Below are 13,567 nucleotides of genomic sequence, written 5' to 3' on the forward strand. Positions count from 1 at the left end.
AGGCAGAGGTGCTGCAAATATCTGTGCACTACTGGGACTATACAGAAGTCCAACAGCCACTTATATGATGCCACTAAGTTCACTCAGTGTTTGCTAGTATAATGGCTTAGTAACAATTACTTTGAGTGTGCAATGCAGGCAGACGTGCTGCAAATATCTTTGCACTAGTGGGACAATACAGAAGTCTAATAGCCACGTTTAGGATGCCACTAGGTTCACTAAGTGTTTGTTAGTATAATGGCTTAGTAACAATGAGTTTGAGTGTGCAATGCAGGCAGACGTGCTGCAAATATCTTTGCACTAGTGGGACTATACAGAAGTCCAATAGCCACGTTTAGGATGCCACTAGGTTCACTCAGTGTTTGCTAGTATAATGGCTTAGTAACAATGAATTTGAGTGTGCAATGCAGGCAGACGTGCTGCAAATATCTGTGCACTAGTGGGACTATACAGAAGTCCAACAGCCACTTATATGATGCCACTAAGTTCACTCAGTGTTTGCTAGTATAATGGCTTAGTAACAATTACTTTGAGTGTGCAATGCAGGCAGACGTGCTGCAAATATCTTTGCACTAGTGGGACAATACAGAAGTCTAATAGCCACGTTTAGGATGCCACTAGGTTCACTAAGTGTTTGTTAGTATAATGGCTTAGTAACAATGAGTTTGAGTGTGCAATGCAGGCAGACGTGCTGCAAATATCTTTGCACTAGTGGGACTATACAGAAGTCCAATAGCCACGTTTAGGATGCCACTAGGTTCACTCAGTGTTTGCTAGTATAATGGCTTAGTAACAATGAATTTGAGTGTGCAATGCAGGCAGACGTGCTGCAAATATCTGTGCACTAGTGGGACTATACAGAAGTCCAATAGTCAACTTTAGGATGCCACTAATTTCACTCAGTGTTTGCTAGTATAATGGCTTAGTAACAATGAGTTTGAGTGTGCAATGCAGGCAGCAGTGCTGCAAATATCTTTGCACTAGTGGGACTATACAGAAGTCCAATAGCCACGTTTAGGATGCCACTAGGTTCACTCAGTGTTTGCTAGTATAATGGCTTAATAACAATGAGTTTGAGTGTGCAATGCAGGCAGACGTGCTGCAAATATCTTTGCACTAGTGGGACTATACAGAAGTCCAATAGCCACGTTTAGGATGCCACTAGGTTCACTCAGTGTTTGCTAGTATAATGGCTTAGTAACAATGAGTTTGAGTGTGAAATGCAGGCAGAGGTGCTGCAAATATCTGTGCACTACTGGGACTATACAGAAGTCCAATAGCCACGTTTAGGATGCCACTAAGTTCACTCAGTGTTTGCTAGTATAATAGCTTAGTAACAATGAGTTTGAGTGTGCAATGCAGGCAGACGTGCTGCAAATATCTTTGCACTAGTGGGACTATACAGAAGTCCAATAGCCACGTTTAGGATGCCACTAGGTTCACTCAGTGTTTGCTAGTATAATGGCTTAGTAACAATGAGTTTGAGTGTGCAATGCAGGCAGAGGTGCTGAAAATATCTGTGCACTACTGGGACTATACAGAAGTCCAATAGCCACGTTTAGGATGCCACTAGGTTCACTCAGTGTTTGCTAGTATAATGGCTTAGTAACAATGAGTTTGAGTGTGCAATGCAGGCAGAGGTGCTGCAAATGTCTGTGCACTAGTGGGACTATACAGAAGTCCAATAGCCACGTTTAGGATGCCACTAAGTTCACTCAGTGTTTGCTAGTATAATGGCTTAGTAACAATGAGTTGGAGTGTGCAAAGGGCAGGAGGGTACAGTGGCAGGGTTGTGGGTCTCTGGGTAGAGGAAAGAAAGCCTGCCTTTCTATCCCTCCTAATGGAGAAATGCAGCGAGGAAATCCCTGGCCTTAGCTATATAGATGCTGTCATCTTGTGTAGCTGTTAAACTCTGTTTTCAGGACCTGTCACCTATGGCTCTGACCCTGCCGGTATGAGCCCTTAAAAGGACTGATAGAAAGTGCTATCCCTATGCTGTCCAGCGCTGTGTATGGAGCGTAAACAGCTGTATCGGTGATAGGAGCTGCGCCAGTGATGTCTGACACCAAGGACGCAGAAGGCAGATAATAGCATGCTGGAGGAAAATGTCCGTTTTTATAATGCAGGGACATGTGACATGGACATCCTATCACACATGCCGTTGCTTCTCTGGCTAAAAGTCCACTTAGCTGTGTGTGTCTGGGATTGGCTGACATGCTGGCCCTCCCCACTACACGCGCGCGCTTAGGGAAGGAAGACAAGGAAAAAAAAAAAATGGCGATCGCCATTATCCATACAGCAGTGATCTGAACGCGCTGTTCCCGCACACTATACACTGAAATGTCATAATAGTGTGAGTCACAGAGTGACTTACACTATTACAGCGGAAAGCCAGCTAGGAATTAGCTGTATTTTTTGCTGCTAGAACCGTTCTCTAATGTATCTAGAACTATCAAGCTTTTACCAAAAAGCTCGAGTTCTAGATCGATCTAGAAAAGCCCCCAAAATCACTCGAGCTGCGAACTGGAGAACCATGAACCACGAACCACGAACCGCGCTCAACTCTAGTCAAAACTCGTCTCTAGTTTTTATTACTGTGCAGGATTTCACAGGTTTTCTAGTGTGGTTGTCATCAAGTCTGCTTCACATGCAGTAAGTTCTGGGTTCAATTCCCAATGAAACCAACCTGTTTTCGGTGTTGAAGTAATTTCCTATCAACCTGTAAGAAATGAAATTCTTGGTTTTGTTGCCAAATGACAATACATTTTGGCTTCCATCACAAAGAGAACTACGAATTTGGGTTTCTTTTTTATTGACCTTTTTAGCAGAAAACATAATCTCATATTATAAAAATCCTGTTTGTTTCAAAATATATAGTTCCCATAAATACAAAAGCAAACGACTAAACTGTGTAGAAAAAAGTAAGACATTCAATGTAAACTTGAATTTAAGCAATACCCCTTTGTAGGAATAAAACTGGTAAAATATGTAATAAAAATTGTAAATGTTTCATTAATAAAAATACTTTCATTCAGCAATAAAAAGGCACCGTCAGTCACAATTCTGCTCTGCTTGCCAATACACAATAACTCTTCATCAGGTTTCATAGTGTAGAGGTCATCACGTCTGCTGTCTTGGCTTTGTTGTCGAATAACAGGATGTTTTGGCTTCCATCACCAACAGAACTTTGAATTTTTTTTTTTTCCCCTGGCGGTCAAAATAGTCTCCAATTTCCATTGCTTTGCAGGATTTCACAGGTTTAACAGTATAGTGGTCATCACGTCTGCTTAACATGCAGAAGGTCTTGGGTTCAATCCCCAGTGAAACCAATCTGTTCTTGGTGTTGAAATAATACCCTATGCAACTACAATATATGAAGTTCTTGGCATTGTTGCCGAATGACGGCTTCCATCACTAATAGTACTACGAATTATTTTTTTTTTCCCCTGGTGGTCAAAACTCGTCTCTAATAGCTATTAATTTGCAGGATTTCACAGGTTTCAAAGTGTAGTAGTCATCACGTCTGCTTAACACTGGTTCAATCCCCAGTAAAAGCAATCTGTTCTTGGTGTTGAAATAATACCCTATCAAACTACAATATATGAAGTTCTTGGCTTTGTTGTCGAATGATGGTATGCTTTGGCTTCCATCACCAACAGAACTAAGAATTTTTTTTTTTTCCCCTGGAGGTCAAAACTCATCTCTAATTGCCATTACTTTGCAGGAATCACAGGTTTTAAAGTGTGGTGGTCATCAAGTCTGCTTTATATGCAGAACGTTCTGGCTTCAATACCCAGTGAAACCAATCTGTTTTCGGTGTTGAAGTAATTTCCTATCAACCTGTAAAGTATGAAATTCTTGGTTTCGTTGCCAAATGACAATACATTTTGGCTTCTATCACAAGGAGAACTACGATTTTGGGTTTCTTTTTTATTGAACATTTTAGCAGAAAACATAATCCCATATTATAACAATCCTGTTTGTTTCAAAATTTATTGTTCCCATAAATACAAAAGCAAACGATTAAACTGTGTAGAAAAAAGTAACACATTCAATGTAAACTTCAATTTAAGCAATATCCCTTTGTAGGAATAAAACTGGTAAAATATGTAATAAAAATTGTAAATGTTTCATTACCAAAAACACTTTTCTTCAGCAATAAAAAGGCCCCGTCAGTTACAATTCTCCTCTGCTTGCCAATACACAGTAACTTTCCAGAAGATTTCATAGTGTAGTAGTCATCACGTCTGCTTCACACTGGGTCAATCCCCAGTAAAAGCAATCTGTTCTTGGTGTTGAAATAATAACCTATCAAACTACAATATATGAAGATTTTGGCTTTGTTGCCGAATAATAGGATGTTTTGGCTTCCATCACCAACAGAACTAATAATTTTTTTCCCCTGGCGGTCAAAACTCGTTTTCAATTGCCATTGCTTTGCAGGATTTCACAGGTTTCATAGTGTAGTGGTCATCACGTCTGCTTCACACGCAGAAGGTCCTGGGTTCAATCCCCAGTGAAACCAATCTGTTTTCGCTGTTGAAGTAATTTGCTATCAACCTGTAATATATAAAATTCTTGGTTTCGTTGCCAAATGACAATACATTTTGGCTTCCATCACAAAGAGAACTACTATTTTGGGTTTCTTTTTTATTGTCCATTTTAGCAGAAAACATAATCCCATATTATAAAAATCCTGTTTGTTTAAAAATATATAGTTCCCATAAATACAAAAGCAAACGACTAAACTGTGTAGAAAAAAGTAACACATTCAATGTAAACTTCAATTTAAGCAATATCCCTTTGTAGGAATAAAACTGGTAAAATATGTAATAAAAATTGTAAATGTTTCATTACCAAAAATACTTTCCGTCAGCAATAAAAAGGCCCTGTCAGTCACAATTCTGCTCTGCTAGCCAATACACAGTAACTTTTCATCAGGTTTCATAGTGTAGTGGTCATCACGTCTGCTTAACACGCAGAAGGTCCTGGGTTCAATCCCCAGTGAAACGAATCTGTTCTTGGTGTTGAAATAATACCCTATCCAACTACAATATATGAAGTTCTTGGCATTGTTGTCGAATAACAGGATGTTTTGGCTTCCATCACCATCAGAACTTTGAATTTTTTTTTTTTTTCCCTGGCGGTCAAAATCGTCTCCAATTGCCATTGCTTTGCAGGATTTCACAGGTTTCATAGTGTAGTGGTCATCACGTCTGCTTAACACGCAGAAGGTCCTGGGTTCAATCCCCAGTGAAACCAATCTGTTCTTGGCGTTGAAATAATACCCTATGCAACTACAATATATGAAGTTCTTGGCATTGTTGCCGAGTGACGGGATGTTCTGGCTTCCATCAACAATAGAACTACGAATTAGTTTTTTTTTTCCTGGTGGTCAAAACTCGTCTCTAATTGCCATTACTTTGCAGGATTTCACAGGTTTCAAAGTGTAGTGGTCATCACGTCTGCTTAACACGCAGAAGGTCCTGGGTTCAATCCCCAGTGAAACCAGTCTCTTCTTGGTGTTAAAATAATACCCTATCCAACAGCAATACATGAAGTTCTTTGCTTTGTTGCCGAATGACGGGATGTTTTAGCTTCCATAACCAACAGAACTACGAATTTTTTTTTTTTCCTGGCAGTCAAATTTCGTCTCTAATTGCCATTACTTTGCAGGAATCACAGGTTTTAAAGTGTGGTGGTCATCAAGTCTGCTTCATATGCAGAACGTTCTGGGTTCAATACCCAGTGAAACCAATCTGTTTTCGGTGTTGAAGTAATTTCCTATCAACCTGTAAAGTATGAAATTCTTGGTTTTGTTGCCAAATGACAATACATTTTGGCTTCTATCACAAGGAGAACTACGATTTTGGGTTTCTTTTTTATTGAACATTTTAGCAGAAAACATAATCCCATATTATAACAATCCTGTTTGTTTCAAAATTTATAGTTCCCATAAATACAAAAGCAAACGATTAAACTGTGTAGAAAAAAGTAACACATTCAATGTAAACTTCAATTTAAGCAATATCCCTTTGTAGGAATAAAACTGGTAAAATATGTAATAAAAATTGTAAATGTTTCATTACCAAAAACACTTTTCTTCAGCAATAAAAAGGCCCCATCAGTTACAATTCTGCTCTGCTTGCCAATACACAGTAACTTTCCAGAAGGTTTCATAGTGTAGTAGTCATCACGTCTGCTTCAATCCCCAGTAAAAGCAATCTGTTCTTGGTGTTGAAATAATACCCTATCAAACTACAATATATGAAGTTCTTGGCTTTGTTGCCGAATGATGGGATGTTTTGGCTTCCATCACCAACAGAACTAATAATTTTTTTTCCCCTGGCTTTCAAAACTCGTTTTCAATTGCCATTGCTTTGCAGGATTTCACAGGTTTCATAGTGTAGTGGTCATCACGTCTGCTTCACACGCAGAAGGTCCTGGGTTCAATCCCCAGTGAAACCAATCTGTTTTCGCTGTTGAAGTAATTTGCTATCAACAGGATTTCACAGGTTTTATAGTGTAGTGGTCATCACGTCTGCTTAACACGCAGAAGGTCCTGGGTTTAATCCCCAGTAAAAACCAGTCTGTTCTTGGTGTTTAAATAATACCCTATCCAACTGCAATACATGAAGTTCTTGGCTTTGTTGCCGAATGACGGGATGTTTTAGCTTCCATAACCAACAGAACTACGAATTTTTTTTTTTCCTGGCAGTCAAATTTTGTCTCTAATTGCCATTACTTTGCAGGAATCACCGGTTTTAAAGTGTGGTGGTCATCAAGTTTGCTTCATATGCAGAACGTTCTGGGTTCAATTCCCAGTGAAACCAATCTGTTTTCGGTGTTATAGTAATTTCCTATTAACCTGTAAAGTATGAAATTCTTGGTTTCGTTGCCAAATGACAATACATTTTGGCTTCTATCACAAGGAGAACTACGATTTTGGGTTTCTTTTTTATTGAACATTTTAGCAGAAAACATAATCCCATATTATAACAATCCTGTTTGTTTCAAAATTTATAGTTCCCATAAATACAAAAGCAAACGATTAAACTGTGTAGAAAAAAGTAACACATTCAATGTAAACTTCAATTTAAGCAATATCCCTTTGTAGGAATAAAACTGGTAAAATATGTAATAAAAATTGTAAATGTTTCATTACCAAAAACACTTTTCTTCAGCAATAAAAAGGCCCCATCAGTTACAATTCTGCTCTGCTTGCCAATACACAGTAACTTTCCAGAAGGTTTCATAGTGTAGTAGTCATCACGTCTGCTTAACACTGGTTCAATCCCCAGTAAAAGCAATCTGTTCTTGGTGTTGAAATAATACCCTATCAAACTACAATATATGAAGTTCTTGGCTTTGTTGCCGAATGATGGGATGTTTTGGCTTCCATCACCAACAGAACTAATAATTTTTTTCCCCTGGCGGTCAAAACTCGTTTTCAATTGCCATTGCTTTGCAGGATTTCACAGGTTTCATAGTGTAGTGGTCATCACGTCTGCTTCACACGCAAAAGGTCCTGGCTTCAATTACCAGTGAAACCAATCTGTTTTCGCTGTTGAAGTAATATGCTATCAACCAGTAATATATAAAATTCTTGGTTTTGTTGCCAAATGACAATACATTTTGGCTTCCATCACAAAGAGAACTACTATTTGGGTTTCTTTTTTATTGTCCATTTTAGCAGAAAACATAATCCCATATTATAACAATCCTGTTTGTTTCAAAATTTATAGTTCCCATAAATACAAAAGCAAACGATTAAACTGTGTAGAAAAAAGTAACACATTCAATGTAATCTTTAATTTAAGCAATATCCCTTTGTAGGAATAAAACTGGTAAAATATGTAATAAAAATTGTAAATGTTTCATTACCAAAAACACTTTTCTTCAGCAATAAAAAGGCCCCATCAGTTACAATTCTGCTCTGCTTGCCAATACACAGTAACTTTCCAGAAGGTTTCATAGTGTAGTAGTCATCACGTCTGCTTCAATCCCCAGTAAAAGCAATCTGTTCTTGGTGTTGAAATAATACCCTATCAAACTACAATATATGAAGTTCTTGGCTTTGTTGCCGAATGATGGGATGTTTTGGCTTCCATCACCAACAGAACTAATAATTTTTTTCCCCTGGCTGTCAAAACTCGTTTTCAATTGCCATTGCTTTGCAGTATTTCACAGGTTTCATAGTGTAGTGGTCATCACGTCTGCTTCACACGCAGAAGGTCCTGGGTTCAATCCCCAGTGAAACCAATCTGTTTTCGCTGTTGAAGTAATTTGCTATCAACAGGATTTCACAGGTTTTATAGTGTAGTGGTCATCACGTCTGCTTAACACGCAGAAGGTCCTGGGTTTAATCCCCAGTAAACACCAGTCTGTTCTTGGTGTTTAAATAATACCCTATCCAACTGCAATACATGAAGTTCTTGGCTTTGTTGCCGAATGACGGGATGTTTTAGCTTCAATAACCAACAGAACTACGAATTTTTTTTTTTCCTGGCAGTCAAATTTCGTCTCTAATTGCCATTACTTTACAGGAATCACCGATTTTAAAGTGTGGTGGTCATCAAGTTTGCTTCATATGCAGAACGTTCTGGGTTCAATACCCAGTGAAACCAATCTGTTTTCGGTGTTATAGTAATTTCCTATTAACCTGTAAAGTATGAAATTCTTGGTTTCGTTGCCAAATGACAATACATTTTGGCTTCTATCACAAGGAGAACTACGATTTTGGGTTTCTTTTTTATTGAACATTTTAGCAGAAAACATAATCCCATATTATAACAATCCTGTTTGTTTCAAAATTTATAGTTCCCATAAATACAAAAGCAAACGATTAAACTGTGTAGAAAAAAGTAACACATTCAATGTAAACTTCAATTTAAGCAATATCCCTTTGTAGGAATAAAACTGGTAAAATATGTAATAAAAATTGTAAATGTTTCATTACCAAAAACACTTTTCTTCAGCAATAAAAAGGCCCCATCAGTTACAATTCTGCTCTGCTTGCCAATACACAGTAACTTTCCAGAAGGTTTCATAGTGTAGTAGTCATCACGCCTGCTTAACACTGGTTCAATCCCCAATAAAAGCAATCTGTTCTTGGTGTTGAAATAATACCCTATCAAACTACAATATATGAAGTTCTTGGCTTTGTTGCCCAATGATGGGATGTTTTGGCTTCCATCACCAACAGAACTAATAATTTTTTTCCCCTGGCGGTAAAAACTCGTTTTCAATTGCCATTGCTTTGCAGGATTTCACAGGTTTCATAGTGTAGTGGTCATCATGTCTGCTTCACACGCAAAAGGTCCTGGGTTCAATTACCAGTGAAACCAATCTGTTTTCGCTGTTGAAGTAATATGCTATCAACCTGTAATACATAAAATTCTTGGTTTTGTTGCCAAATGACAATACATTTTGGCTTCCATCACAAAGAGAACTACTATTTGGGTTTCTTTTTTATTGTCCATTTTAGCAGAAAACATAATCCCATATTATAAAAATCCTGTTTGTTTAAAAATATATAGTTCCCATAAATACAAAAGCAAACGACTAAACTGTGTAGAAAAAAGTAACACATTCAATGTAAACTTCAATTTAAGCAATATCCCTTTGTAGGAATAAAACTGGTAAAATATGTAATAAAAATTGTAAATGTTTCATTACCAAAAATACTTTCCTTCAGCAATAAAAAGGCCCCGTCAGTCACAATTCTGCTCTGCTAGCCAATACACAGTAACTTTTCATCAGGTTTCATAGTGTAGTGGTCATCACGTCTGCTTAACACGCAGAAGGTCCTGAGTTCAATCCCCAGTGAAACCAATCTCTTCTTGGTTTTTAAATAATACCCTATCCAACTACAATATATGAATTTCTTGACTTTGTTGCCGATCAACAGGATGTTTTGTCTTCCATCACCAACAGAACTTTGAATTTTTTTTTTTCCTGGCAGTCAAAACTCGTCTCTAATTGCCATTACTTTGCAGGATTTCACAGGTTTTAAAGTGTGGTGGTCATCAAGTCTGCTTCATATGCTGAACGTTCTGGATTCAATACCCAGTTAATCCAATCTGTTTTCGGTGTTGAAGTAATTTCCTATCAACCTATAAAATATGAAATTCTTGGTTTCGTTGCCAAATGACAATACATTTTGGCTTCTATCACAAGAAGAACTACGATTTTGGGTTTCTTTTTTATTGAACATTTTAGCAGAAAACATAATCCCATATTATAAAAAAACCTGTTTGTTTTAAAATATATGGTTCCCATAAATACAAAAGCAAACGACTAAACTATGTAGAAAAAAGTAACACATTCAATGTAAACTTCAATTTAAGCAATATCCCTTTGTAAGAATAAAACTCGTAAAATATGTAATAAAAATTGGAAATGTTTCATTACCAAAAATACTTTCCTTCAGCAATAAAAAGGCCCTGTCAGTCACAATTCTGCTCTGCTAGCCAACACACAGTAACTTTTCATCAGGATTCATAGTGTAGTGGTCATCATGTCTGCTTAACATGTAGGAGGTCCTTGGTTTAATCCCCAGTAAAACCATTCTGTTCTTGGTGTTGAAATAATACCCTATCCAACTGCAATACATGAAGTTCTTAGCTTTGTTGCCGAATGACGGGATGTTTTAGCTTCCATAACCAACAGAACTACAAATTTTTTTTTTTCCTGGCAGTCAGATTTCGTCTCTAATTGCCATTACTTTGCAGGAATCACAGGTTTTAAAGTGTGGTGGTCATCAAGTCTGCTTCATATGCAGAACGTTCTGGGTTCAATACCCAGTGAAACCAATCTGTTTTCGGTGTTGAAGTAATTTCCTATCAACCTGTAAAGTATGAAATTCTTGGTTTCGTTGCCAAATGACAATACATTTTGGCTCCTATCACAAGGAGAACTACGATTTTGGGTTTCTTTTTTATTGAACATTTTAGCAGAAAACTTAATCCCATATTATAAAAATCCTGTTTGTTTCAAAATTTATAGTTCCCATAAATACAAAAGCAAACGATTAAACTGTGTAGAAAAAAGTAACACATTCAATGTAAACTTGAATTTAAGCAATATCCCTTTGTAGGAATAAAACTGGTAAAATATGTAATAAAAATTGTAAATGTTTCATTACCAAAAACACTTTTCTTCAGCAATAAAAAGGCCCCATCAGTTACAAGTCTGCTCTGCTTGCCAATACACAGTAACTTTCCAGAAGGTTTCATAGTGTAGTAGTCATCACATCTGCTTAACACTGGTTCAATCCCCAGTAAAAGCAATCTGTTCTTGGTGTTGAAATAATACCCTATCAAACTACAATATATGAGGTTCTTGGCTTTGTTGCCGAATGATGGGATGTTTTGGCTTCCATCACCAACAGAACTAATAATTTTTTTCCCCTGGCGGTCAAAACTCGTTTTCAATTGCCATTGCTTTGCAGGATTTCACAGGTTTCATAGTGTAGTGGTCATCACGTCTGCTTCACACGCAGAAGGTCTTGGGTTCAATCCCCAGTGAAACCAATCCGTTTTCGCTGTTGAAGTAATTTGCTATCAACAGGATTTCACAGGTTTCATAGTGTAGTGGTCATCACGTCTGCTTAACACGCAGAAGGTCCTGGGTTTAATCCCCAGTAAAACCAGTCTGTTCTTGGTGTTGAAATAATACCCTATCCAACTGCAATACATGAAGTTCTTGGCTTTGTTGCCGAATGACGGGATGTTTTAGCTTCCATAACCAACAGAACTACGAATTTTTTTTTTTCCTGGCAGTCAAATTTCGTCTCTAATTGCCATTACTTTGCAGGAATCACAGGTTTTAAAGTGTGGTGGTCATCAAGTCTGCTTCATATGCAGAACGTTCTGGGTTCAATACCCAGTGAAACCAATCTGTTTTCGGTGTTGAAGTAATTTCCTATCAACCTGTAAAGTATGAAATTCTTGGTTTCGTTGCCAAATGACAATACATTTTGGCTTCTATCACAAGGAGAACTACGATTTTGGGTTTCTTTTTTATTGAACATTTTAGCAGAAAACATAATCCCATATTATAACAATCCTGTTTGTTTCAAAATTTATAGTTCCCATAAATACAAAAGCAAACGATTAAACTGTGTAGAAAAAAGTAACACATTTAATGTAATCTTCAATTTAAGCAATATCCCTTTGTAGGAATAAAACTGGTAAAATATGTAATAAAAATTGTAAATGTTTCATTACCAAAAACACTTTTCTTCAGCAATAAAAAGGCCCCATCAGTTACAATTCTGCTCTGCTTGCCAATACACAGTAACTTTCCAGAAGGTTTCATAGTGTAGTAGTCATCACGTCTGCTTAACACTGGTTCAATCCCCAGTTAAAGCAATCTGTTCTTGGTGTTGAAATAATACCCTATCAAACTACAATATATGAAGTTCTTGGCTTTGTTGCCGAATGATGGGATGTTTTGGCTTCCATCACCAACAGAACTAATAATTTTTTTCCCCTGGCTGTCAAAACTCGTTTTCAATTGCCATTGCTTTGCAGGATTTCACAGGTTTCATAGTGTAGTGGTCATCACGTCTGCTTCACACGCAGAAGGTCCTGGGTTCAATCTTTTTTATTGAACATTTTAGCAGAAAACATAATCCCATATTATAACAATCCTGTTTGTTTCAAAATTTATAGTTCCCATAAATACAAAAGCAAACGATTAAACTGTGTAGAAAAAAGTAACCCATTCAATGTAATCTTCAATTTAAGCAATATCCCTTTGTAGGAATAAAACTGGTAAAATATGTAATAAAAATTGTAAATGTTTCATTACCAAAAACACTTTTCTTCAGCAATAAAAAGGCCCCATCAGTTACAAGTCTGCTCTGCTTGCCAATACACAGTAACTTTCCAGAAGGTTTCATAGTGTAGTAGTCATCACATCTGCTTAACACTGGTTCAATCCCCAGTAAAAGCAATCTGTTCTTGGTGTTGAAATAATACCCTATCAAACTACAATATATGAGGTTCTTGGCTTTGTTGCCGAATGATGGGATGTTTTGGCTTCCATCACCAACAGAACTAATAATTTTTTTCCCCTGGCGGTCAAAACTCGTTTTCAATTGCCATTGCTTTGCAGGATTTCACAGGTTTCATAGTGTAGTGGTCATCACGTCTGCTTCACACGCAGAAGGTCTTGGGTTCAATCCCCAGTGAAACCAATCCGTTTTCGCTGTTGAAGTAATTTGCTATCAACAGGATTTCACAGGTTTCATAGTGTAGTGGTCATCACGTCTGCTTAACACGCAGAAGGTCCTGGGTTTAATCCCCAGTAAAACCAGTCTGTTCTTGGTGTTGAAATAATACCCTATCCAACTGCAATACATGAAGTTCTTGGCTTTGTTGCCGAATGACGGGATGTTTTAGCTTCCATAACCAACAGAACTACGAATTTTTTTTTTTCCTGGCAGTCAAATTTCGTCTCTAATTGCCATTACTTTGCAGGAATCACAGGTTTTAAAGTGTGGTGGTCATCAAGTCTGCTTCATATGCAGAACGTTCTGGGTTCAATACCCAGTGAAACC

General features: G+C 37.4%; 4 non-coding genes across 4 annotated transcripts; all 4 read left to right on the forward strand.

Annotated features, from left to right (window-relative positions):
• The first annotated feature begins 4,452 nt into the window (after nt 1-4,452).
• On the forward strand, nt 4,453-4,525 carry TRNAV-CAC (transfer RNA valine (anticodon CAC)). The gene has a single exon. It is a non-coding gene; the product is annotated as a tRNA-Val (tRNA).
• A 664-nt stretch (nt 4,526-5,189) lies between these two features.
• Nucleotides 5,190-5,262, forward strand: TRNAV-AAC (transfer RNA valine (anticodon AAC)). The gene has a single exon. It is a non-coding gene; the product is annotated as a tRNA-Val (tRNA).
• Nucleotides 5,263-6,395: 1,133 nt separating this feature from the next.
• TRNAV-CAC (transfer RNA valine (anticodon CAC)) lies at nt 6,396-6,468 on the forward strand. Its single transcript has one exon. It is a non-coding gene; the product is annotated as a tRNA-Val (tRNA).
• Nucleotides 6,469-8,189: 1,721 nt separating this feature from the next.
• Nucleotides 8,190-8,262, forward strand: TRNAV-CAC (transfer RNA valine (anticodon CAC)). The gene has a single exon. It is a non-coding gene; the product is annotated as a tRNA-Val (tRNA).
• Nucleotides 8,263-13,567: the final 5,305 nt, after the last annotated feature.

Source organism: Anomaloglossus baeobatrachus, chromosome 2, assembly GCF_048569485.1.
Source record: "Anomaloglossus baeobatrachus isolate aAnoBae1 chromosome 2, aAnoBae1.hap1, whole genome shotgun sequence".
Classification (NCBI taxonomy): Eukaryota; Metazoa; Chordata; class Amphibia; order Anura; family Aromobatidae; genus Anomaloglossus; species Anomaloglossus baeobatrachus.